Below are 27,013 nucleotides of genomic sequence, written 5' to 3' on the forward strand. Positions count from 1 at the left end.
GCTTCCATACGACGACAAAGGTCATCGTCAAAACCAGTACGTCGCAGCCCATATCTCTAGGTGTTTCTTGTTGAGCATTCTCGTCCAATACCTTAGGTGTTAAGCTGCGGTAATATCTATCGATAGTGGCCTGTCCTCCAGCCCACATGGGCCTTTTCACGATTGTGCTGTATCTCTTCATTTTGATAAGGTCTTCTTTCTGTATAACACCTCAGGGTTGATGTTCACGACGCTTGCAAACACTTTATATGTATTCTAAACACCCTCTAAAAGAGGCACACACCTCTGCATCACAGCTTGGTCACATGTGTCCTTGGGGCTCTGGTTAGTTGATTTCTCCAAAAATGCCCTGCCCCTACGCGATACCACCCCCCTTTGGGACATGTGGCCACCTATAGCATTTATCGGGTATGGGACCTGTCACTTTTTAGTTCATTCTCTAGGGTGTGGCACCTGTCACTTTCAGTTCATTTTCTAGGGCGGGGCACCTGTCACTTTCAGTTCATTTTCTAGGGCGTGGCACCTGTCACTTTCAGTTTGATGAGTAAAGGTATCCATGTAGACTACTTACAAGCTGCTCGACCTCTAGACTTTATGATGTTACTAGAGTACCAGAACCCTATCAATGGCAACAATGAACAATATTACATGGATAACGATGTGTATTGCAATAACATATTTCACAGCTGGCCACAAAATGTAGAAAATAGTTTTTAATCATCATATGCTCACAGTACCAGCCCATAAAATATTATGTTGAGAATTACCATTACCACAAGTTTATGTACAGGTTTATGTGGGAGCCATGTGATTTTATTTTTTAATCCATTCCCTCTGTATCGAGCTCTCCCTGTGCAGGGGGAAGGGATGACCCTGCGCAAATTCACATTTGTTGACATGTTTTTCTCTCTAGGGGGAAACAGTTTTTTTCCCCATGGACAAACCCCTTCCACAACACAATGAAAAAAAATTGGGATGATCAGTATCTCTTTCAACCCTGGAAAGGAATTTAAAGTAGTTTTTGCATGAGTCATTTGCAAACGTCAAAGCCTAACCATAACTAAGAGCTCTCAGGAATCCACTTAATCCCACTCCTTGTGTGGGATTTATGAGTGAGGATATGTCTGTCTTAGTGATGGAGATTTCTGCACCTCTAAAACTGCTTATTTCACTCTACCTTTGGACTTGTTATCTATGATGTTACCAGAATATCAGAACTTCTTAACGGCAATATTGCACAATGTTACTTTGATAACCAATGTGCATCTTCTTTCTTTCTGTCAGTCTTTCTCTCTCTCTCTCCATATATACATTAGCATTATAAAGACATTTTTTGGTGTCCCTAATAACTGTTGTTGTTTGATAAATCTGCACACAAACATATATTCCCCATATGCCCCAAGATAACATTGACACGCTTTAATAAGCTGTAAGTTCAGACCTAAAAAACTTTTCTCCAGAACCTCTGAAAGCCATATAAGACTGAAAAATGTGCAGTTGATTGATTCATTGAGCAATCATATTTCTTTAGCGACCAACCAGGATGCCAAGCGGGGGGGGGGGTGTATGGCTGAGAGAAATGCATGTGGTGGAAGTAGAAACCTAACAATGATATTGAATGTTATGCAATTACAAATATGATGCAATTTTGATGGTAAAAAGAAAGTATTTTGATAACCTAAAAGATTGATATGACAGGGTTGTATTGGAGAGAGATGAACACACATATTTGAAGAATGGATAATAATAATAATAATATAATAAGGGAATTTTATAGAGCGCTTGGTTACGCTCAGAGCGTGTCCCCGCGCTAGAACAGAAGAACTCCCACAGACTCAGCCATTGAGACTGTGCAGGCTAGCGTGTATATAAATATGTTTTTAACTTCCTCCTGAAGCCAGGTTCAGATGACTCAAGACGGAGGTCCAAAGGTAAAGCGTTCCAGCTCTTAGCCACCAGGTAACAGAAAGATCTACCTCCCATGCGAGCCCGCCTTATCCTCGGGACCTTTAAAAGGCCTCCGTGGGAGGAGCGAAGGGAGCGTGTGGGTACGTACCTGGTGATCAGGTTCCGGAGCGGTGTTGGCGCCTTCCCAGTAAGGATGCAGTGGCAGGTACAGGGGGCCTTAAACTCAACCCTGCTCCTCACTGGCAACCAGTGAAGAGTCCGAAGGGCAGTATTGGAGGACACTCTTTTGGGAAATTTTAAAATGAGGCGAGCTGCCGCGTTCTGCAACACCTGAAGGCGATTTATGGCCTTGTTAGTTGCTCCCAGGTACAGCAAATTGCCATAATCCAGGCGTGATGTGACGAGGGCGTGCACCAACGTTCTGCGGGCTGACGTGGGAAGGAGATCTAAGACCTTCCGTATACTTTTCAGGACGCTGAAGCAGACGCCCGCCACACGTCCTATCTGCGGTCCAAAAGACAGGTCAGCATCTAACCAGACTCCAAGGTTCCGAACTTCTTGGCAGGGTGTTGGAGCCTCACCCAAGCATGGAGGCCACCACGCCGACGACCAGACAGATGGGTTCCCCCCACTACGAGCACCTCAGTCTTGCTGCCATTTAGTTTAAGGCAGTTGGCGGACATCCAGGCTGCAAGGTCTTGCATGCAGGCTCTGAAACTGTCCGCCGCAAGACCGGGCGCTCGCGAGAGGGAGATAACCAGCTGCGTGTCGTCGGCGTAGGACACAATGTGCAGACCATGGCCCACAGCAATAGGGGCCACTGGGGAGACATAAAGATTAAATAGGGTGGGGCTCAGAGAGGATCCCTGGGGTACGCCCTGGTCCAATCCAATATCCCTGGAATAACATTCGCCCTGGCGGACCTGAAAGCTTCTCCCCGTCAGGAAGGACTGGATCCATGCGAGGGCAGCTCCAGATATTCCGCCACTATTCAGACACCGTAGCAGGGTGGTGTGAGCTACGGTGTCGAATGCTGCACTCAGGTCCAATAAGATGAGGGCCATAGTATGACCCTCATCCACCCCCTGGCGTAAGGTCTCCACAGCCATCAAAAGCGCTGATTCCGTTGAGTGGCAGGGACGGAAACCAAACTGGGTATCGTGTAGTAGGGCAGCCTCATCCACAAAATCCATCAGTTGCATGTTTACCGTTTTTTCCGCCACTTTGGCCAGATAGGGCAGAAGGGAGATCAGCCGGAGGTTCTCTAGTTTCTCAAAGCTGATGTTAGATTTCTTCCTGAGAGGTAGAACCACCGCCTGTTTCCAGGCTTTGGGCACGGTCTTGGTGCTATAAGACACATCCAGTAGGTGTCTTATATATGGTTCTAGCACCGATAAGCTATCCACTAGCCGTTTCGGCGTGGTGGCATCCCGCGGGGAACCCGATTTTACGGATATACAGATTTTTAGTAGGTCCTCCGAGGGCGGGGTGACAAAGTTGATCAGTATATGTCTGTCCCTCCATTCCCTCGGGCTTTCCGCAAATTCGGTTCCAGCAATGGGATGACTAGGAAATGCCGAGTAGATTTTTGCTATCTTTTCGGAAAAGAAGTCGGCAATCCTATCACAGGATTCCACCGAGTAGTCATCTGGAGCCATGGCTGGTTTCCCACTTGAGAGGGTTTTATAGAGCAAGAAGAGCTCCCTCGGCGAGTTACCAGCTTCGCTAACTCTAATGGTGTAATATGCTGCTTTGGACTTCCTGATTAGCCCGTGATAAATTTGCCTCTCCGTTAGGTAGGTCTCCCTAATTTCCTTAGACGGAGCCCCCCGCCACTGTCTTTCGACTCGCTTCAATGCTGTTTTCGTGACCCGTAGTTCATCACTGAACCACGGGGCAGTTTTTTGAAGGCGGCCACCCAATCTGGCGTGCGAAAGTGGGGCTGTGCAATCAGGCGCCTCGTTGATGCGCTTGCATAGATTGGTATTAGCCGTATCCGCATCATCCCCCCCAGGGCTTCCCCCTTTGGTCAGTGCCGCACTGAATTTAGCCTGAGAAAAGGTAGCCCATCTCCGCCTGGGATGGTACAGTGTAGCTGGCTCCCGGGGTTTAACCCCGGAAATTCGTATGAAGAATGGTACCAGGTGATGATCCGACCAAGGGATGGGAATGGGGGTCTTAGCTTCTACTTCCCCCCAATTGACGAATATGGGGTCCAGTAAGTGTCCCAACTGGTGAGTTGGACCGCTTACTATTTGATTCAGTTGGAGGGCTCCCAATACATGGCAAAAGTCCCTACTAACATTATCTGTGGGGTTGTTTAGATGTAGATTAAGATCCCCCAGTACCAGAAATGTATCTTTGCATAACACAGCCTCCATTATACCTTCCACCAGACTCTCCCCAAACCTAGCTATAGGGCCTGGGGGTCTATAGATTAGCATGCCCTTCAGTGTACAGCTCTCATTCACTTTGACAGTGAAGCTCCCTGCCTCACTGTCCAGGATAGAGGAGTGGTCTAATTGACAACGTAGATTTTTCTGTGCTATAATAGCAATGCCCCCTCCTCTACCGGTGAGTCTATCTTGCCTAAGCATTGTATAGCCCTCTGGTAGTGCCTCTAAGGCATCAGGGGTAGAGCCTTCATCTAGCCATGTCTCAGTAAGAAACACAAGATCCCACTGTTTCTCAGTGAGTAGGTCGTATAGATCTAATTTGTGTTTCCGAAGAGAACGTACGTTTAGCAGGCCACAGTCCAGGATATAGTCTCTAGGGGCCACATCCCTGCCAGGATCAAGAGAGAAGTGGCAGTGTTCACAGCCTGTATTATCTTCCACTCTCAATTTATGTAGACATGGGGTAGACATGCGAAAAGTCAGCAGTTCCTGCCTGCTTCACCGTATATGTCCCTCCCGAGGGACAAAAGGTATGGCCCTGGACCGCGTACGATCTCAGACGGGCGCAGACGGGCTTGGCTTAAGCGCGCCTTCGGCGCGCTTTCGGCGCGGGAGAGACACATGATATATTATGAGGGGGTGTAGCCTAGCGCAGAGGGGGCGTGGCCTGAGCAGGAGGGCTTCCCCGGGATGGCTGCGCGGGAGAATTACAGGCAAGACTGGTGGCAAGGTGGCAAGGTGCAGCGGCCAGGTAGGGAGTGACAACACAACACAAATATTCAATTTTTAAAAGTGCTCGTAGCTCCCGGCTTCCGCCTCAGGAGTTCAATCTGTCCGACAGCGCAAAGGAAAACGCGCCGTTTAAAGGGTGGGGGCGTGGCCTAGCACAGAGGGGGCGTGGCCTGAGCAGGAGGCCTTCCCAGGGATGGCTGCGCGGGAGAATTACAGGCAAGACTGGTGGCAAGGTGCAGCGGCCAGGATCTAGGAATTACACTATGTACTTGTTTCCAGGGTACATAAGAACAAGTATATATCTCCAGATAGATGCATCATTTCACCACAGAATTGCCTGATTAAAAAGACTTACTTTTTGAGCCTTATTTACAAGCTCTCCACTCATTTATGGGGCATGCCACGAATCTAAAGAGAAAGATCTAGTTTATTAATTGAGAATAGAATTTCTGGTTTATGACATGAGACGTTTAGTCACTTTACTGCAGTATTAAATATCAAAATGGGATGAATGCTAGCAAGCACTATTTGACATCAAGAACCATAGATTTCTTCATCACAATACCCTGCTTACTGATAACTTCAAGAGACTGCCATGGGCACCTGGGTTCCCTCCAGCTACAAAAAAAATGTCCTGGCCTTGAGAAGCAGGTGGTCTGAAGCCCAGAGTTGATGGAATTCATTAAACACATGGTTAAATGATTTTGACACTGATGACCTTTTCGTGATTAGAAATGGTTCAAAAGAACCATTGTATTCATTGGAATACAGAATAAAATGGGATCTAAATATTAGGTGAACTAGAAGCATTAGTAATAGAGTTTCAGCTTTCGAGAATGAAATTCAAACATCTCTGTTTCACAAAGGTATGATTGGAAATAGTGTTCTGCATACAGTAGTTTTCACCACCTAACCTCAGGAATAGTATCCCCTCTGGTTAGCTGTTTTGATCGAAGATGATTGTACTACATCAGCAGCCTTTGGAAGTGAACAGGATGTAAGGATCAAGAGATTCCAGGCCAAGCGATATAATGAAAAAGTGCCGGATCAGCTAAGAGTAAGGTAGGCCTGAAGAAAAGAAGTGAGCTCTAATTTGAATCCATCCAGAAAAATAAGAGAGGACACACTGTTCACTTTATTATGACATACAATAGGGAACACAATGAAATCTGTAAGGTAGTCATGTGAAGTTAGAAGTTACTTAAGTTATACCCTCAGATATGCAACAAGGGACACACTTACAATTAGTCATTTATCTAGGAAGACAGAAATATCTAGGTGGCTCCAACAATTGAAAGTGTCACAACATGTCTAAATTGCAAAGCCTGTAAGGTCGGGACATCCTGCATACCTATTCCAAACCATTGGCTAACTTGATGAAGAAATCCACTGAGCACCTAACATGTAACACTGAATTTGCTGTGTGTGTTTTTTATGATGTCCAGGTTGGAGCAGTATCTCTCCAGTGCAAAAATGCATTCTTGAACAAATGAGTGTCATGTGCAATAAGAACTCTTAACTATCCAAAAACAAGACTTTTAATTGCTGCACAGGTCAGTAATTGCTTATACCTGAGATACTTTGCTATAGATCGCGTACTAGGAAGCATCCGATTATGAAATAGGAGACTATCTCTGTGACATTGAGAATTGGAATCCAAATGCATTATGAAACTTTATTCTCTTGAGACCAAAGGATTGAATATGAATATGAGTGAGAGTTCAGAAGTTTATAGAGTGAATCTATGTTGATAAAAGTCTGCATTTACTAAACTTCACAGGAATTGACTTGCATCTTAATTTGTCCTTGAGCTCTTCATCACTGCTCAAGTTAAATGCTTTAGTGCTGTCCTTGCATTGTGTTTATCAACTATATGCTCAATCAATCAATCTGGATTTGTATAGAATGGCTAATCATCTTTAAGGGTATCCAGGTGCTGAGAGCACTTATGCAGAGGGGATCGGTTGAACAGCCAGGTCTTGAATCCTTTTCTGAATTCCAGCAGAGAGGATGAGGTCGAGAGGTAGAGTGGGAGGTCATTCCAGGACTTTGCAGTGAGGTAGCAGAAGAAGCTATCTCCAACTGTTGTTGCGGTAAATGCAGCGGTGAGGGAGAGGTAGAAGGAGGAAGACCAGAGGTATCTGGAGGGAAGGTGGAAGTTCAGTCCGTAGTTGAAGTAAGCTGGTTCCTGCTTGTGGAGGGCTTTGAAGGTATGGATCAACATCTTGAACTGCCATCTCTTTGAATGTTTGAATGGGGAGCCAGCATCTTGAGGTGGGAGTGTAGTGGGCCCGTTTAGGAACGTCTAGGATGAGTCTGGCAACTGAGTTCTATATCGTTTGCAGTCTCTTGAGGAGGTGCATGGTAATTCCTACGTGGAATGTGTTGCTGTAGTTCAGTCTGCTGGTGACAAGGGCTTGTGTGATGGTCCATCTGGTGCTGATGGAGAGCCACCTGAAGATCTTATGGAGTATGCAAAGGAAAGGAAGATGGCAGATAAGATTGCGTTTGTCTCTATTTTCATGGCAAGCTTTCTGTCTAGGATGATTAAAAGGATGCAGGTGTGGTCGGTTAGGGTGAATGCAGGTCCTAGTTTGGGCGGTAGCTGTTATTCCCGAAGATCAGCACTTTAGTCTTGTCTGTGTTGAGCTTTCCCATAGGGAGCAGGGTCAAGACTGATTGGCATATGGCTGGGTCTGAAATGGGGTGGCAAATTGACCTAAAGAATGATGATGGATTCAACCCAGATCTGTGACTGGGGGTGAGTGTCTGAAACGTTTCTGGGCTCCATCCATCATCTCCTTGTGTTTGCTTTGTTTGCCCTAAGTAGGCAGGGTATGTCCAGTCGTCGGTCCCTTGCTCACTTTGCCACTGAATTCATGCTAGCCTGGCTGATGAGGGGTGTTATCCCGAAATCGGTCCCAGGATGCTTGTTTCTGGTTCATGGAAGACCTGGCTTGGCAGTTTGGGATGGACTGTTCCCAGGGGGAACAGGGTCAAGACTGAGTTGTATATTCCTAGGTCCAAACTAAGGTGTCATAGTGAGCAAAAGGATGATGGATTGAACCCAGATCTCCTGACTGGGGGTGAGAGGTTGAAAAGTTTCAGCGCTCCATCCATCATCTCCTTATGTTTGCTGCGTTGAACTTTAGGCAGTTGTTTCTCCTCCAGTCAGCGATGCCTGTCAAGCACCTGCGGAAGTTGGTCAGCTTGGTGGAGGGGTCTTCTGATAGCGAGAAGATGTTCTGGGTATCGTCAGCATAGTACATGATGTTCAGTCCATGCAATCTCACGATGTTAACGAAGGGAGTCATGGAGGTGTTGAACAGGTAAGGGCTGAGGGATGAACATTCCTGGATGCCGCAGATGATGCTCTTGGGTTCAGAGGTGGATTCTCGGGGTTCTTCCGGTGGGGAATGAGGTGATCCACTTGAAAGCGTCTCCTTGGATTCCATTGTTGTGAAGCCTCTTGAACAGGGTGTGGTGTGATTGAGCTACTGAGAGGTGGAGGAGGATCAGGGTTGGTGCATTTCCTTGGACAAGGAGGGATCTTATGTTTTCTGTGGCTGCACTCAAGGCAGGTATGGTGCTGTGATTGAGTGTGGAATCCAGATTGAGAAGTTTCCAGAAGATTGTTATTCTCGAGGTGTTCTGTGAGTTGTCAGTTGAATGCCTTTTTGAGGACTTTGGCAAGAAAGGGAAGCAGTAATTGGGATGGTACTTCTTGCGTTGGGGTCGGCGGAGGGGTTCTTGAGTAGGGGCTTGACTTCTGCATGTTTCCATTCTTCGGGGAAATGTGGCTGTGGTGATGTATGTGTGAAGATGGCTGCGAGCTTGCTGCTGATCATCTTAATCTCGAGGTCGAAGATGTGGTGGGGCAGAGTTTCATGGGTGCTCCTTAGTGGATGAAGTTCATGATGGCTGTGGTGTCTTGCATGGTGAGCTGGTCACAGGTGGTGAGTGAGTGGGTGGTTGTCTTCCTCATTCATAGGGGCAAGATGGCTGAGGAAGTTGGTGGGTTGAGGTCCATAGTTTCTAGAGCTTGTAGACATCTTGTTGTGGAAGAAGTCTGCCAGAGTGTCGCTAAGTTCCTCGGAAGGGGTGATGACGTTTTTGGTGGCCGAGGGGCTGGAGAACTCTCTGACTATGATGAAGAAGTAACTTACTGTGGTATGAGCTTGCTTTGATGGGGTCAGCCAGGGTGCTTCTTTTTGTCTCTTTTAGGAGTTGGTTGCATTGGTTAAGGATTGTTTTGAATGAGGTTCGGACCTTGGGCTCCATGCTGTTGCGGCATTTCCTTTCAAGTCATTTGCAGGTACATTTGATGGTTCGTAGTTCTGAAGTGTACCAACTGGCTTTTTTGGGGGGGGGGCTTCTTGAGCTTGGCAGGTTTGCTGGGGGCAACTTTGTCAACACAGTCTGTGATCCAGGTGGAGAAGTTCTTGACTGCCTGTTCTAGGTTGGTTGGGGTGTGAGGGTGGGAGGTGTTGAAGGCATCGATCCATTGGCTCTTTGAGACCTTGTTCCAGCTGCAGTGTGAAGTGCTGTGCAGTTTGGGGCCAGTGCTGGCGGATCTCATGATGGTGAAGTGGACGATGGCATGGTCTATCCAGCTGAGCTGGGTGACATTGCTGTACTTGCCTTTGTCGCTGGCCGTGAGGATGAACTTGAGTGTATCCTGCGATGTGTGTAGGGCTGGTGACAAGTTGGGGGAGGCAGATGTTTCTCATGCTTTCAAGGAGGTTGGCGGGGCTGGCATTATTTGGGTTGTCGGGGGAAAATTGAGGTCGCTGAAAAAGAAGTCGGTTTTGGAGTCATTGGCAAGCGGAGTGATGAATTCAGGCACAGCGTTGCAGAAACTGGGGCAAGGTCCTGGGGATCTGCCTCTCATGGTGGTTTTGTTGTTGGTTCGGAGTTGGAACTTGAGGTGGTCCATGACTGGGGTGACATTGTCTGCAGTGGTGGTGCAGTAGATGGTTTCCCGGTCGATGATGGTGATTTCACCTCTGTGCTTGTGGATGCGGTCACTGTGTGAAATCTTGCAGCAATCAGGTGTACCTGAGGCGTTGCTGGGTGCAAACGCAGGGTTGAGCCAGGTCTCATGAGGAAGATGACATCGGGGGGGAAGGAGGTGATGGTGTACCTAATCTCGATGGTGTGCTTGCAGATAGATATTGTGTTGAGCAGGAGGCGGTGGAGATGGTCTAGGGTGGTCCTGGTAAGCGTGGAGATGGTCGCCATGCATGCTGGTGCTTCAGTGTTGCAGAGGAAGAGGCAGTGTCAGCAGGTAAAATGTTCTTCCGTGGATCGAGAAGAGGTGTCATAACAGTTGTTGGTGCGGAGTCGTTGATGCAGGACTTAGAGCTTGGTGGTGGTGTGGCTTCTTGTGGCTGTAGAGCCAGGGTTTCTGGTGCAGGGCACAGTCCAAGAGAAGACGGGTGAGCCTTTGGTGCACCAGTGGCATGCCATCCGTGCGCGGCCACTGCATGCCTACACTGAGGCCTCAATTAGCAATCATGGTAGGTGGTACAGAAGCAGCTCAAAACGATGGAGCAACAATAAGCCAAACACATACAGTTACTTCGAGTGCACAGCAAACAAGCATTGGCATAGCCAATAGGTCTCGCTTTTGGGACCTTATAAGAATTTAGTTAAGCAGCACAATATCCTTGGTGCAACAAAATCAACTGTTGAATGGCTAAACACTTATAAGGTCCCAAAGGCGAGACCTATTGGCTATGCCAATGCTTGTTACACTTGACTCTCCCAAGGAAGTGATAGTAAACAGAGCATACAAATTGTGCAGTAGGCGCTGTACCTAGCATGGTCCGCCGCTGTACCATTTATAATGCTCGTTATTTCCTCCTACACTCAGCATACACATGCGCAGAACAAGCAGCCCCTGATGTCTCAAGGCCATTTGCCTCGCGTGTTGCCAACCATAGAGTGGTCCTTGTGCTTAGGGGAGAGTTTCTACAGATGGCGAGGCAGGGGGCATTCTTAAGAACACACCACCATGCAATGCAGAGCGCTGTACAATATATGAACTGGGCTTGTGTGGCACTGCAAGTCGTGCAGAAGCAGCTCCTAGCTGCACGTCTAACTTCAAGCACAGCTCTATTTACACACATCTTTGTCAGTTTGTTGTTCCTTTCTGCACACACTGTAACAAACAAGAATCAACTTTAGCCACGCAGAGTGAAGAAAAGTTTATCGCTGAAAAAAACATTCCAAAGAACCCTTGGAAAAAAGTCTGCATACAAATCTGTCCACATGGAAGCCAGAGGAGAGAATATGGCATGCCCAACCCTTTGCCTGCTGCAGGCAATTGCAAATACACATGGAGGCAATATCTGGCATCTGAAGATTCCCGAAGCGTTGGCCCTGCTGCTTGCCAGTACTCCGAGAAACCAATATATCTATTACACTGGCCTGCAGGAGTTTGACTGATAAGCCAGTGAAAGGAGAGGTAACTGTGATTGCATCTGTACAGCACCTTATACTCCACTTCAAGGCGCTCATCAGCTGCGTCCTGAGTCCCACAGCGCTATAGGCTGTGGGGTGCTATACTTGCAAAGGTACAAAACACAATCCGTATGGAATATGCACATTTCAAGCTGCACTGATCTCCACCGAAACATACCACCAGCATGAACTCTGAGGAGCAGGGACCCAGCACTGTGAGGAGAATGTGAAAGTCACAGCGACAGGGACAAGCATAATAGACACAAGAGCGTCACTGAAGAAGGAGAGGAATAGTGAGCATTGGAAAGGCGGAGCGAGGCGCGCGTGCTGAAGAAGGAGAAGCATAGCGAGCATCGGAGAGGCGGAGCGAGGCGCACGCGCTGAAGAAGGAGAGGCATAGCGTGCCTTGGAGAGGCGTAGCGAGGCGTGCGCGCTTGTGCGCGTAACCGCAAGCCCGAGGTCGCCACAAGCAAAAGTGTGTGGTAGCATTTTCTGGAGCCACACACTTTTTTGGCTCAGCGAGACCTAAAAATGACCAGGGCAGAAATACAATTGACAACAGTGTTGAAGAAACGAACTTTGAGGCAGAGTCTAAAGTCACTACGAGCGATACCACAGCAGCTGTGGACCTAGCAGGCAGACCATGAGGTCTGCGTGTAATGTGCTTTCAACTGACTTTAGCTGTTTTCTTCACTATCACTTACTGCATCAATACAACACCATATTCTTTTTTTGGAAAGGACTGGAAGCAGCAGAATTTAGATGTTCATTTCTTGATTTCCAAAGAAAATTCTGACAATATCTCCCTTAGGGAATTCAACATAGCCCTGTAAGGAATGCACTATCTTTTTATAGCAGCTGTCAACCTTCGCTGAAATGTTACCCTCCTGGGATACAAGATCACTTTACAATAATTATACCACTTTACGTTTTAAACAGAGACATTCATTTTTAGAGAGTATAGACCTGTGTTTGAAAGAAATGATGTGAGTGGCATCACATAGGAAATGTAGGGAATATGATTGTCCAAAGTGTCAAAAAACAACGAAACAAACGCAAAGGTGTTGATTTGGGTTTAGTCATGTTATTGTTTTGTTATGCATGATATTTGGTGTATCCTGTCTCTGCGTTTGTGAATAGATATGTGCAGGGGTAAACATGGTTCAATGTTGTGCTGCAATTTGTGTTTGCTTTGGTTTCATTCCATCCATGGTTTTCGTCGTTTTAGCGTTAGCACGCTTTTTTTACTTTTACAAATGCGCTGATCCTATTTATGTTTGTGGAAATACTTCGGAAATCGTTCTACGTTTATGAATCATGCGGCTATCACAAGAACATGTGAACACGTGCAGTTGAAGATCCTGAAATAACTGCTGATCTCGGCTGCATGTGAAGTGTGTCCTTCACTCTTCTGTCATTTCGCAGCTGTTTTCAGTTGATAACTGGCCTTGAGTTTGCAAATTGTAAAGATCGTCAACAAATCAGTAAAGGAACAAGGGGGAAAGGCACCTTCCCGAGAAAAAGGGAACTAACGTTGGAAGCGTCATTATTCCATTTCAACCTCATATTTTTGGAAAGTTAGCATGGAAGAAGTGGTTTTTTTCAAGCTTGGAAATCTCTCATATTTTTGGATTAAACGTTCACCTTACTCACCTTACTCATTATATATTGAAAACACTTTAGGCGAAACTTTCATTAGGTTTGAAACTCTCATTTTCAATTAGAACCAGAATGTTGTCTGTAGTGTAGCACATTGTGTAGAAGACAGAAAAAAAGTGCTGGCTTGATTTGAGTAAAAGGCAGTGGCGGCTCGCAGAGGGAGTGCTGCGAGGCAGTAAGTTGGCGATACAGCGAGCGCAAGGTAAATAGTTTTATTTATTTAGTTATTTATTTACTTACTTTACTCCTGCCCGTCATATGTCCGAGTCCCCTACCCCCCCACCATGCCCCTCCCCTGCCCCGCCACACCGCCCCGCAGCACTCCCTCTGTGAGCCGCCACTGGTAAAAGGACTCAGGATTGGACATTCTTGGCGAAGGAGCTGGGCACTTTCTGCGGCTCCCAATGTGACCTCCCTGTGAAGCTATTTGAGGAGAGAATACTTATTACAAAAGATATGAATTCTGTAGAGTGATGTAATGTCGACACATCACAGGAGTTTATGAACGGTAAGTGGAACTATTTGGATTCATTTAGTTTAGAACATATTGCGTTTCTGTAACAATAGTGTTATTCTGATGTGTTGCTAAAGTAGATCTTCTTTAAACACATCGATGCGAGTGACGGAGCGGTTCCGTCATGCGCGTCGGTTGCGCTGTGCGTATGACGGAACCGCTCCGTCATGGCCCCGCCCGCCCAATAGAACCTTCAGCACAGCGCGGTAATCCGCGCCGCGCTGAAGGGGTTAAACATTAATTTAATTATATAAACACTGAGTGGGTGGAGGAGGCGGGGGGACAACATTTGAAAATATTAACTGAGAGCCAAAAATAAATTTCTATACAAGAAATGCCTGCCTGAAGTTGACAGTACCACACAGATAAGGGTGGATAAAACACAATAGAGTACAAACACATGAGGATAGTGAGCAAGAAATCACCAGACATACAGGTGTAAAAATAAAATGTATGTGGTTCTTTGTAGAAAATGTAAAACAATAATTGGATGTCATATGTCACTGCAAACAATACATATGAAGTAAATAACCTGATCAAACATAAGGAGATGATGAACGTAGCGCTGATACTTTTCAGACACTCACCCCCAGTCACAAATCTGGATTGAATACATCATCGTTCTTCAGTTCAATTCACCACCCCAGTTCAGACCCAGCCATATACAAATCAGTCTTGACCCTGTGCCTCATGTGAACAGTCCAGCTCGAACTGCCAAGCCAGGTCTTCCCTGGGCCGGAAATAAGCATCCTTGGACCGGTTTCGGGGTAACACCCCTCATCAGCCAGGCTAGCTCTAATCCAGTGGCAAAGTGAGCAAGCGACCCATGTCTGGGCATTCCCTGCCAACTTAGGGCAAACAATGCAAACACAATAAGATGAAACATTTTTTACACTCACCCCTAGTCATCACAACGAGATGCAAAATGTAATGTCCATATGCTTGATGTCATGTACCAGTTTTTTTTTTTGCCAAAAATGTAGGGAAGGTAAAAAACACTTTTTGCAAGGAACTTGTTGAACTAGGATCTGTTTATTCCAAACAGTGTCACACTGCTCACTTACAGCGATGACCTTCCCCTATGTGAGACAATGGAAACTGATGATTGCTAAATAAGAATCACTATTCTGCTGTTGTCATTGCAGGACATCCTGTGGAGTTTTGCACCAAGTGGCACCATGTGCTGCAGGGTAGTGGCAGATGTAGATGTCCCCACTCCTATTGTCAGCAATACTTTTCAGTGTTGAACTGATTGGAATGGTGATTATTAAAATGTTCACATATTCCGAAGTGCCAAAGGAATACTTTTTGCCATTTCAGTTGTAAATTCATTACAATAGATTTTACACGTTGCTTTTTGGCAGACACTTTCTTCTCGCCAGGAGATATTGTGAAAACTCTCAAACAAATCAATCCGGTACAGCCAATCTTTTCCACCAGATGTGGCTGTTCATATTTACATGTTCAGTGTGCTCTTCTCCCAATTACCATTGTAACACTTATCTTTGGTTTAATCCCTCAAAAGTAGAACTGTCCTAGAAAAAGTGAGGACAGAATCTGCAAGGTGCGAAGCAAGTGATAGCCAAATCCTTAATGAAGGAATTGAGCTGGAACTACTTCAAAGAGTATGAATACAGTGGCAGGAAACATTAAGATGTGGTTTTACTGCAAGTCATTGGCACCGCTGTACTTTATTTGGGCCTGTCTGAAATCCCCTTGTCGCAAACTAATAAAAAGGTGACCCCTTCAGAGTAAATTCAAGTTTAGTTAAAACGTTTGGGTCCCGAGGTACTTTTTTGATACTACAGGGTCTGGAAAAGGAAGTTAAGCACTTTCGCGAGTCCTGCAACAGTCTACCAATGCCTTTATGGGTCTCACTGTAGAACAGAGTTGCCAGTAGGAACCTAAAAAATGTAAATTTCTATCATAGTGACTACACACAGTTAACTAATCAAAAAACAAGCATTCAGGCTTCAGAACTAAGCAGGAAGAAACTTCCTGCTTACCCTTTACCTATTGCTATTTTACAAAGACAAATTAATGTAATTAAAATCCAACTCCATCATGCCATCAGGAAACAGTGGAATGTACCGAGTATCTAGCAGGGCATTGCATCCAAAGGACAAACACCAGATGAAAAACAAAAGATGCTGATGTGATATTGGTGCAATTGGCATCGAGCACCACTTTCCAGTAGACCCAAAAAGGAATCTGTGAATGGAAATGTTTTACTTTTGTAACTGAGCAAAACAGAAACAGGAAATGCAATTAGCACATTGTGAAATCAAATGCTTCTCAAGAGCCAACCTGGGCAGTACTCATTGATGGACTCAAGTGAATTGGGAAAGCACCTGCAGGATTTGCATCCACGCCAGATTGCTACAGCAAAAGTACTGCTACAACAGATCGAGGAAGAGGGTGAAAACATGCAGTATTATGCAACATGCTGTAAACAATGAATGCAAGTTGTGGCTTCCGGAGAAACTAAAACAGTTTTAACAAAAGCTATGGAGAATCATTTAAAACACAATCATGCAGACTTGAACACAAACAAAATACAAATTCTTCATTGGAAAACAATTAACAATAAAAATAAATAAAAATGGGGTGTGGCCAAGATGGTGGTCGGGTGAGACTCATCTTACAGCCTCTCCTTCCCGCCGACTTTTTAGCATGACATAGCACCTTTCCTGCTCCATTGAACTCCATCGAATGCCTGGGGGCACCTACCTCGGCCTCCATACCTGCTGACCTCCCTTGAAGCCTCAATTTAATGCCTGTAACTGTAGCCTGGAGCTTTGCGGCTGTTCCTGAGGCAAGATAGTGGCTGCTAAAGAGAGGAGGTTAATAGCACCCTATCTGCGCCCAGGGCTGCCTACCTCAGAGCGCAGGGTGCTTCTCGACTGAGAAAGGCAGCCCACCTCAGGACCCTGCAGACAGACCTTCCAACAGACGCTACCTTTCTGTGTCCGAGGTGAGGGCTGAGCTGACTTGCGGGCCTGTCGGGGTGGATAACACCCATAGTAGGTGCACAGCAGTCTCTGGTACACCGTTTGCATTCTGGGGTGAGGAGGACATTGTAAGTCCCACTCCCTTTCTTCTCCTTCCTACTGATTCCCCCAGGGGGGTGAACTGACCCTCAGGTGGCTCGCAAACCCAGGAGTAAATGATCGGCATCTCCACGCGTCTCTACCCGTAAAGACTGCACCGAATGGGGCGTGGAGGTGCCGCACCACAACCTTGAATAGAGGCCTGCCCAAACATTTCTGTTTCCCTGGTTTTGATGGGGGTCCATCCTTCTTGCCGGCTATCCCCCGTAGTGCTGCTCAGCCAGCTGTTTCCCTTTCCCCCATTAAAACCTACCACTGTCCAAGCTCTGATGGCACATTCTGTGCAGGCCTGTGAACCTACATAACTGCACAGATACAGTGTTCTTCAACCTCACATACTAGTTGGTGGTGTGACAACTGCATTTCCCCGTCTCTCTCATAGTGCCTTGTTGGGAGCAGGGCCATGACCACCAATGACTGCATGAGAAGGAGCTGCTTTGGACAACATCATGATCTTGGGCTCCCTGTCATCCTGTACAGGTTCTGGCTCTACGTGCCCCTGAAATCTGAAAACATAACTTGCCACACCAGGGCTGGAGCTTCTTTACTTCTTTAGGACACTAGTCCACAGTCAGGTCAAAAAAGGACCACTCCCTTAAGGACATGCTCACGAAATCTCCGGCTCTGCGAGCTGTAATAAACCACCCACTCAGGATACAGACCATCTCTATGAATCAGAAAAACTAGAAGGATCGGTGACATAGTATTTTTGGATGCACTGTTTGCATCTCTCTGCAATGATTTGCAGATGATGAAGACTGACCTTTCTGTGGATCTACGAGAGGTTCGCCTTGATCTGCAGGAGGTTGGTGACAAGGTGTCAGCCATGGAGCACAAAACCGGGTGAGATGAAGAGATTGAATAGTTACAACAAGAAGTTCTGCACCTGAAGGAACAGTACATCGACCTACAAGCTCACGTCGAGGACTTAGAAAATTGCACCTGTTGGAATAATATGCATATCAGGGGAGTCCCAGCCCCCACAGAGGGATCTGATCTCAGAGAATATGAGGAGGCCCTCTTTCATCAAGTCCTGGGAATTCAAGAAGACACAGATTTAAAACTAGATCGTGTTCACCACGTGGGTCCACCGAAACCAGATAATGCATCCTGTGCTGACATTTTGACCTGTGTCCATGATTTCCAAGTAAACAAGATGATGCTTTGCAGGGCACAGGAGACAACCCCGATCCATTTCAGAGGCCACACACTTGTGTTATATCAGGACTTATCAGCAATAACCCTTAAGAAATGCCAAGATTTCCACCGTGTTGCTGCACACCTACGCAAAGCTGGAATATCATGCTCCTGGGGTCATCCCTCCTGGTTTATATTCTGCCTCAATGGGAAACTGCTCCAACTGAGAACACTTAAAGAGGTTTACAATATACTTGGCATTGCCAATTCTGCATCAAAGGACTTCCATAACAGCCCTACAGAAAGTAAGGTGCAAAAGAGATCCCAATGGCAACGAAGCAAAGGACCTTCTGCAGGAACGAAATCGGACTCTGCAACCATGGCTAAAGAGAGACACTCTGTACTTAAAATTCTGTCTGGGAACCCTGAACTGTCAGAGGCACCTTGATGTTGATGGATCATCTTCACTACAGCTGTGTCCTTCAGGTAAGGGGGCATCATAGTGACGTGGATGTATATATAAACTTTATTGCGTGATTTAAAAGTAAACCATTGCAAATACAAACATTTAAAATTCAAGGTTAATTTAAGACGATAATTTCTTAAAAAGTTGATATGTATGGATAATAAGGTAAAACTTCAGTTTAAAAAGTCATATTCAAAGGAGCCAGAAGCAGCAAGTGAAGATGTAGCAGCATTATTCCAATGGGGAATCGCAGACTCTGGACAGCTCAGTATGTTTTTTTGCAGCACACTCCATAAATCTTACTAGGGCACAATTTAGTTTAGTGTTCCTAGGATCGAAACACGCCAAAACTGCTGCTCTACAGCTTCTAATCATGTTTCTATTCCAGTGATGCTTGAGTAAAGCCCGTCTCTCTGTCAATAGTAGAGGACACAGGCATATGATGTGTATAATGTCTTCTTTGGGAGACCCACAAAGTCGACACTGTATTTTTCCATGTTCTCTTTTCCATTTTGGCCGATGTGTCAACAGATTGATGACTCCCAGTCTCAGTTTTAAAAAACTTAGTTTCGTCCGAGCACTAAACAATGTGGTAAGGTATGGCTGTGGGATTAGTAAGGCATAGGATTGAAGGGTCATCCACCCATGACTTCTTTTTGCGAGGCTGGCTTTGTCTTCCACTCTTGACAATTGTTTAGTGCTGATTTTCGCTAGCCTTTTGAATTCCTTCTGACTGGCATGCAGGATCCAGAGGTCATTTAGGCACAGAGTTTTTAAGCCTTTTGACCAATATTCGTGTCCTGCTCGCCATAAGTTGTTATCAATGCAGGCCCACAAATGGTAACCTAAACTTCCCTCCTTTGATAACCTCAACTTGTGACAGCACACGAGGAAGGACATGGCTCTAGCCAGTCGTTGTTTGCAGATGCCAAATTCCAACCTGATTTGTGCAGGTGATGTGTGGTTTGGTAATTTAAACACGGACCTGTAGATATTAGTGATTATTTTATCCAGATGGTCACTGTCCAATCCTTTTAAAGCTTCACTGCCATAAGTTAGAGTGGGAATGATTTTTGCCTGAGCCACCTGAAGTGTGGGTGCAAGAGTAGGGCCTTGAAGTTTTTTTTGAATTATACCGATTGCAAAGGCAAGTGCCGTGCCCTTCCTTTTTTGCTCTTCTAGTTGGGATTTGTATTTTCCGTTGTTGTTAAAAATGACACCAAGGTACCTTTGGCAGTTGGATTCGACAATGCGTTCGTTATTCAGAGCCCAAGACAGCTTCTTTGCTTTCCTTGAATACACCGCTAGAATTTTCGTCTTCCTGTTGTTAATGCGAAGCTCATTATTGTTGGAGTAGTCGGAAATAGCATCCAGAAGTCTTTGCATTCCGATCTTTGTTTTACTTAACAGTACCACGTCATCAGCATACAATAGATTTGTCAGCGGCAAACCGGATAATTTAGGAGCGTGGGAATTGACCTTATTGAGAACTTCGGGAAGGTCGGCTAGGAATAGATTGAAAAGTATTGGGGCCAAGACACATCCCTGTTTGAGGCCTTTTTCTGTCGAAATCTGGCGAGACAGTCTTGAGCCGTCCCCGATCTTAATTCTAACCCATGTATCCTGGTGCAGGAGTTGTATGGCTCTTAGAAGGGCCTCTGGAATGTTGAAACTGGACAGCTTCTGCCATAATTTGCTTCTGTTGACATTGTCAAAGGCCGCTTGATAGTCGATAAACCCCATATAAAGTGAACAAGAGCAGAATTTAGCTTGGTCAATTAGGCATGAGAGGGACATGAGATTGACTGAAGTTCCAGTGTTTATTGTAAAGCCTGTTTGATTCGGGGGAATTATGGAGTTTTCCACAGCCCATGACCTAAGTGAGTTTAGCAGCACTCCCGCAAAATACTTTGCTTCGTTGTCAATGAGTGCGATGAGGCGGTAATTCCCAGGAGATTTTTTATCCCCGCCTTTAAAGATTGGTGCAAGGATAGATCCACGCCAGGAGGGCGGTATGATGTTGTTTTGGAGACATGTGTTGAAAAGGGGGCTTAGTTTCGCAGCCCAAAAAGTTGGATCTTCCTTGAACAAAGCTTGAGGAATTCCCCCAGGGCCAGGCGCGACATCCTGACGTCCTTTTTTTATTATTTTTTCAATTTCGCCCTTCTGGACTGGCACTAAGTTAGCGCAGCTCTGGATCGAATAAATTACTTTTATTGGTGCCATTTTGTGGCCGAGCTTTTTTGAAGAGTTTGAAGAGTTCTGATGAGATTCTGAGGCAGTCTCTGATTGTAGTAGTGTGTCCCTGAAAGGGGGATATTGATCATTAATGCGCAATTCCTGGTCATTGAAGTGGGAAGAAAGATATTCAACCCACTCTATTTCGAGAATGCTCGAGGAAGCGACTTTGGAAGAGCGTCCAGATGTACTATTGATTGTGCGCCAAAACCTGGCAGAGTTGTTTGATTTAATATCATACTGTAATTTGACCCAAAACAGGTTCCATTGGTTTTTGCGTAGTTCACGTTTAGCTTTCTTAAGATGATTACGTGCCTCTCTCAGTTTTTTTATTTTGCTGGGATCCGATGGGTCAGTTTTTAAAGCCCGCCATGAGCGATTCATTGCTCTTTTTGCAGATAGTATCTCACCGTTTGAGCGTGGCATGTTCTTTTGATCAATTTGGCTTGCATGTTTTGTTGGTTTCGCAAATCTATCCGTAAGTTCGGTAGCAAATATTGACCAGTTGGCACATATATTGCCCGAGCACGTTTGGCGCTCAATTATTTGTTTGGCCTCGGCTGATATGGATTGAAGATTCTTAAGGGAACATTTGATGCGTTTGAGGTTGATTGTGAGGCTCTCAGATGGCAAGTCCCTTACCTTTTTATGTTGTGTGAGGCCAGTCCTCAAGGTAATTTCTTGCGGGCAATGATCACTTTCTATTCTGTTTCCAAGACAGTATCCAGCTACTTGATGGAGCAAAGAGATGCTGACAAAGGTATAGTCGATTAATGAAGTGCCTTTTTTCGATAGGTAGGAGAATCGAGGTGGCTTGTCAGCAGGATAACGTCCGTTTAAAGCTCTTAGACCCAGATTTTCGAGGTTACCTTGTAGAGAACTTCCGTGAGAATCCTCCTTATGCCAACCCGGCTTGGCTTGCGGTGGGATCACCCAGATGCTATCGTGTGATTTGGTGACCTCATTTTTATGAAGAACTGACATTAACCACATGTTAAAGTCACCAGTGAGTAAAATTTCTGAATTTGGAAAACCTGTTTGCGCTCTTACTACTGATGCCGATACTTCATCTGCAAAGGATTTCCTGGATGCTGTATTTGGGCGAACATAGACGTTCATGAGTGTTAACCTCCATTTTTGGCCATTGTTCACGATAAGAGAGATTCCCACACATTGGAGGCGATTTGATGAGGCCGGCAAGTCCCAGGAAGTGACTGCGTTTTTTGTTGATATATAAACTGCTAGACCGCCACTCCCCCTTCCCGGACGATTCAGTTTGTGCGCTGGAATGTGGTGGATTTTGAAGCCTTCTAGATGATGCGGTGCCATGAGCCATGTTTCTTGTAATAAGAGTATGTCAAAACCCCGAAGGTAGGGAATGGTAGTGTTGTCCTCGAGTTTGTTCGTGAGGCCATTTATGTTCCATGAACAGATTTTTAAAGGAATAATAGTGACGTGGATGTAGAATGGAACATTTCACAATGTCAGATCAGCTTTGTGAACTTTCCCTCGCTGGATTGATCCTTCTTATATAGTTCAGCCCTGACTATTCTTTTCTTGCCCGTCTCATGTCCCAAAAATGATATCCACTCATGATGGACTCATGTCACTGTTATGCTGTTATGCTATTTTGGTTAGTGCAGTTGCGATTTTTTGTTTTGCTCCTCCATACATACTCATCATCATGCTCTCTAGTATTTGCCTCCTGGACATCCAGTTGCAAAAGACGCTTTTTGAAACTGCTGCCTATCTTAGGGGCCTGGAACAATAAACAGCTTCTCATCTTCTCACCTTACATTCCAGGATCTCCAGGTTCTTAGGTTTAATGTATGGGGCCTAAATAATCCTGATAAACAGACAGCTGTACTTTTGCTGTTAGACCAATCTGGTTGCAAGACATGTCTACTCCAGGAGACCCACTTACTTACCAAAGATATACCCAGAATGCAATCTCATTGGTTTCCCTGTTAGCTATGGTCCTGGGGCCCACTAAGATGAATGGAATAGCCATTCTCCTTTCCCGGAGGTTCAGGGGCTAGATTTTGTCTACTGTCATAAAGATTAAAGGACACCTGCTTGTAATCCATCTTAAAATGGGCACTTTCGGCTTCACCTTGGTGAATATCCATGCCACTCATGATCGCCAATGACCTTTTATTATTAACTCTCTAACATCCACTCTTAACACTCTCGATGCTGCTACTTTGGTAGGGTAAATTTTTAAGTTAGTGATGGACTCCAGTGCTGATCGCTTTGGCCAGCGATCCAACCAGATAGGTGTCACTTTACTCATCTGGCCTACGATGGTTGGCAGAGTGTGGGTTGCATGATGTTTGGCACCACCTCCACCCCTCAACTAGGGATTACACATTCTACTCTGCTGCCCACTAAACTTATGCATGTATTGATCGCTTCTTAGTGTCCCCCTCTCTGGTAAACTATGTCACAGCAGTAGCCATTTTGCCCCGGTCGCTCTTGGACCATGCCCCTCTCACTGTGAACATCTGACTTGACGTCATCCAGACCCGGGCATTTCACTGGTGACTTACTGATTCCTTACTGCAGTCCCCCGCTACGGTTAACTCCCTGCAGAAAACCTTGACAGGCTATCTTCATACCAACAATTCCATGGAGGTTCCATTGGTATTGGTCTGGGAGGCCTTGAGACTGGTGATAAGGGGATAATTCAAAGCCCTATCTGCTGCCGAGTATCACAAACATCGGGATCAAACGTCGGCTCTTGGAGAGGTAAGCTATGGAACTTGAGGCAATACAGAAGCTCACAGCGGCCCGTAGAAAATGGCAGGAGCTAGAATAACTGAGGGTTCACCCTAAACACCTTGCTCTTGATAGGGCGGAATATCAATAACTACGCCAGAAACACAAATTCTACCTCTGTAGTATTTGATGCGGACATCTGCTAGCTCACCACCTCTGGAGTAAAATTCACTCCAGCTCGATAAAAAAGATATGTGATGACCACTGAATGGAGGTAGACTCTCACGTGGAGATTGCTGCAGTCTTCAAGGCCTTGTTTGGTTTCCTGTACTCCTCTTCTGATGGTCCTAAAGGGTATTCCTTCTAATACCTAGATGGCGTGGCTTTTACCCCGCTACCATCTGCAGAAGCGGCCTCATTCGACCAACCTATATGACTAGGGGAGGTGATATCAGCAATTGCTCACCTAAAGACCTGAAAATCACCGGGCCCCGATGGCTTCACAGGTCAATTTTATGAATCTTTCTGCCATGATCTGACTCCCCTACTGACACGGGTTTACAACTCTTTTGTTGACTCTGATTCCCTGACTGATTTGATGTTGAAGGCGTCTATTTCGGTGATAACCAAACTGAGCAGCCCCTGCTCTTTGCAGATCATACAAACCCATGACTCTTCTTAGCACAGACGCCAAGCTTTTTAAAAGTATCCTGGCACACCACTTGAATCCCTTCATGCTGGCTTTGATGGATCCAGATCACGTAGGATTCATCCTAACACAGCAATGAGGTGACAATCGTAAACGCCTTATGGGCCTTCTGCATAAAGTTCACCAGTCACAAAAAGAAGCTCTTCATCTTTCCATCAACACTGAAAAGGCGATTGACAATGTCCACTAGCCATATTTTTTCCCAACTGTCCGACAGTTTGGAATTGGCAACAAATTTATCAGATGGGTCAATGGCATTTCATCCTCTGCATTCCGTATATTAGGTGGAACTCAGCAGGAACGCCTTTTCTTTTCACTCTTTAATGGAGCCTATGGCACCAAGACTGAGATATAATCCAGATATCTCAGGAGTACCTTTTGTTGGAGACCATCATCTCATTATCATTTATTCTGATGATGTCATTCCATCACTAACCAACCCATTGACTTTGTTGTGTGTGTTGCTTGAAGAAATTCGACTCTTTGGAGAGGTCTCTGGCTTCAGGGTCAACATTCAGAAATCCTGGATTTTGAATCTCTGGGTCACACCCTCACATGAATCTATCTTGTGCTCTCAGTTCCCTTTTGTCTGGGCAGAGGATGCCATCTTGTACTTAGGCATCCAAGTGGCTACAACTCTTCCGAAGACCTTGACCTTAAACTGCACTGCTCTTCTCCGCCAGACAAATGGGTCCCTATCCTCCTGGAGCCGTTTGGACCTCTATTGTACTGGCCGCATAGCGGCTGTCAAAAATGATTACTCTCCCACACATTTTCTTTATATTTCAAACTCTGCCTCCTCTCCCCCATCCAATGCCTTCCAATCATGACAATTAGCCATTAATAGATTTTTTGGGGATGGCAAGAAACCTCAACTTAACCAAAAGATTTTATACCGTCAGAAACAAGATGGTGGTTTGGGGTTCCCTTCATTGGGACTCCCTCAGGCCACACAGCTCCGCTTCCTAGTAAAGTGGAATAGCCCTCACTCTGAAAATCACTGGTCCTTTATGGACCAGGCTGTTGCTGGATCCACCATCTGGAGAGAAGCTTGGCTGCCACATAAACATAGGGCATGGGGATTGTACTTCTCACCAGTGACCATCTCGATGCCTGAAGTGTGGTACTCTGCAGATCTCCAAGATGGTTTGATAACATTTCCCTCTCCAATGAAGACGATACTAAATAACCCTGACTTCCCATCTGGCCATGATCCAGTGGCTTTCAAGTGCTGGCATGACGGCGGCGGCACTGGGTGATGTCGTTGGTATAGAAGAGGAGCATCCTGACCTCTGACCACCTTCAAGAAATGTCTGCTTCTTAAATCTGATGATATTCATCTTATCTCTGATATATATATATATATATATATATATTCACTGAAAAAACCATAGGTTTCACACATGTTATAGTTAGCGGAAATTTTACTGATAAAAAACCAATGAAATTCCCCCGTTATAGTTAGTGCAGGCAACTATAACTCACGCGACCGCAATCCTCTGCTGATGCTAATACTGTATTTAGACACTTATTTCCCCATGTCTTCTTCCATACATTTTTAGCTATACATATATTACAAATATTTTTTTTTCATAAAGACACATATGTCATCAGCAGAAGATTGCGGTCGCGTGAGTTATAGTTGCCTGCACTAACTATAACGGGGGAATTTCATTGGTTTTTTATCAGTAAAATTTCCGCTAACTATAACATGTGTGAAACCTATGGTTTTTTCAGTGAATTTGCAAGGTTTTTTAAATGCTAATTCCTAACTATAACGTGTGTGAAACCTATGGTTTTTTTCTGTGAATTTGTATGGGTTTTTAAATGCTAAGTTACTTTACGCCATTCGTGGCGTGCGCGCCCACTTAACGCAGTTCGTTCCGTGCGCGCACGGTGCGCTTCGCGCACCGTGCGCGCACAGTGAGCACGCGGTGCGCTTCGCGCACCGCGCGCCCACTTTACGCAGTTAGTGCCGTGCACGCACGGTGGGCACGCGGTGCGATGACAAAGCAAGAAAGCACGTCAACAAATCTGTTTCTGCTTTCCTCCGTGACTATGGTATGGGTGCCATTTACCACAACAACTTGCGTTATGACATGCAAGACATTTATAGAGGAGATGGTGTGCACTTCAATGATGAAGGGAACAGAGTCTTCCTCTTGAACCTTAGACTCTGCATCGGTACTTACTTGTAGGTACCACTAAAAAATCATTTCATAAACACAACGGCTCTTTTTAGAGCCCCCTAATATCTAAACACTTAAATCTGAATTTCATTTATTTTTTTATTTTGTTTTCTACCGTACGCTTACCGTAAGCTTACCGTACGAGTACCCCGTGATTTTTTTTAAAATCAATAAATGTTTTCTTTGTACTTTACAGTCCTTCTTTGACCCCCTCACAAATGTAAGGGGGTCTGTAACTCTCCTCATTGCCCCCTTTTCTTGTTTTCACTCTTTTTTTTCTGAGTGAAACACACAAAATGGCGGCCGCCGCTTCCTGGTTTCGGCCGATTCGAATGTTTACTAAGATCTAACAGCCAATCAGAATCGCGCTCGCGCACGCCACCGTACGCGTACCGTAAGCTTACCGTAAGCGTACGGTAAGCGTACCGTAAGCGGGCTCAGATATATATATTGATTTAAAGGCTATTTTCTCAGAATCTACTGAACAGATTTACACCAAACCTACAAAAGGCACTTCCTTGACATAGGGACTACCTCTCTGCCAAATTTCTAGTAATTCTGTTCAGCCGTTCGGGCTGTAGCTCGTTCTAAAGGTCCTATGGAAAAATGCATGGGAAAAACGTGTTTTGGGACCCCCTTTTATCTCAGCCCCCGCTTGACGTATCCCCCCGAGACTTTCAGGGTAGGAGCGGAGCGTAGCGCCCCACCTATTTTGAGAAATTCGCGAGGATTCATCGACCGGCGCCAAAGTTATTCAAAATAGAATGTTGCG

This window comes from Triturus cristatus, chromosome 1_2 (genome assembly GCF_964204655.1).
Source record: "Triturus cristatus chromosome 1_2, aTriCri1.1, whole genome shotgun sequence".
Lineage (NCBI taxonomy): Eukaryota > Metazoa > Chordata > Amphibia > Caudata > Salamandridae > Triturus > Triturus cristatus.